Source organism: Hippocampus comes, unplaced genomic scaffold (genome assembly GCF_001891065.2).
Source record: "Hippocampus comes isolate QL1 unplaced genomic scaffold, H_comes_QL1_v1.1 scaffold137, whole genome shotgun sequence".
NCBI classification, from domain to species: Eukaryota; Metazoa; Chordata; class Actinopteri; order Syngnathiformes; family Syngnathidae; genus Hippocampus; species Hippocampus comes.
This window is the reverse complement of record NW_017806002.1, coordinates 89,443-90,412: the sequence shown is the minus strand read 5'-3', so window position 1 is coordinate 90,412 and position 970 is coordinate 89,443.

Below are 970 nucleotides of genomic sequence, written 5' to 3'. Positions count from 1 at the left end.
TGTGTAACACCGGGAGGGAAAGGGGCTGCTGCCGCACGCAAACTGACCCCTGCCTTTTCTTTTCAGACTGCCCCTGCTCGAGGAGTGGCGCGGTATCCGCGACGATGCGCTGTCCGAGCTCAGCGGCATCGAGGGATGCATTTTCGTCCACGCCGCCGGATTTATTGGTGGGAACAAGACGCGGGAAGGGGCCCTGGAGATGGCGCGCAGGACCCTCCAGGCCGCTGCAAACGCACCTGCCAATGGCGACTGCTGACCAGTACACCTATTTAAAAAAACTTATTTTTTTGGGGGGGGCCAGGATGTCACTGTCACTAATTGTCATTTTGTTATTCGAGAGATGGTTTCCAACTGACCGCATTAGGTACACCTGCACAATCAAATACGACAGTAAGCTTCCTTTCAATGTGGTCATACTCAGTTTTGTTTGGGGACCATCCGAGGTGTTTCTAGCAATGTAATACATGTCTCCACTGCAAACCACAAACACACCAATGAAACTAGAATAGCACTTTGTGGGTGATAGACCTCCGCTAATGCCCAAAAGTGTTGATTTGAATCGAAGCAAAATTGCAACCTCTTGTTTACACGCTCGAGAGACGTGAAATAATTAGTCAAATAAATATTCACAACTGATGGAACAAAATTTGCATCGGCATCCAAATTTCTTGTGAAATTATGACAGGATATTAGAAAAATAATAATAAAAAATCATATAAAATGGACCCTCATGTTTGTCGGGTATAGAGACCGAATAGCAAAGATATGTTTATAATTGATGCCCTTTGTAAGTGAGTTGTATTTTTATTTTATGCTACTCCCCCACACCTCAGGAATGGCCCTAATACCTGGAGCCACATTGAAATAGTTTGACCCATTTACCTTCGCTCCACAATTTTGGTTAATCGAGAACGTAAGAAAAAAAGAGAACCTCCTTGGCAGAGGTAAATATTAAGTTGCAAAACGGCAA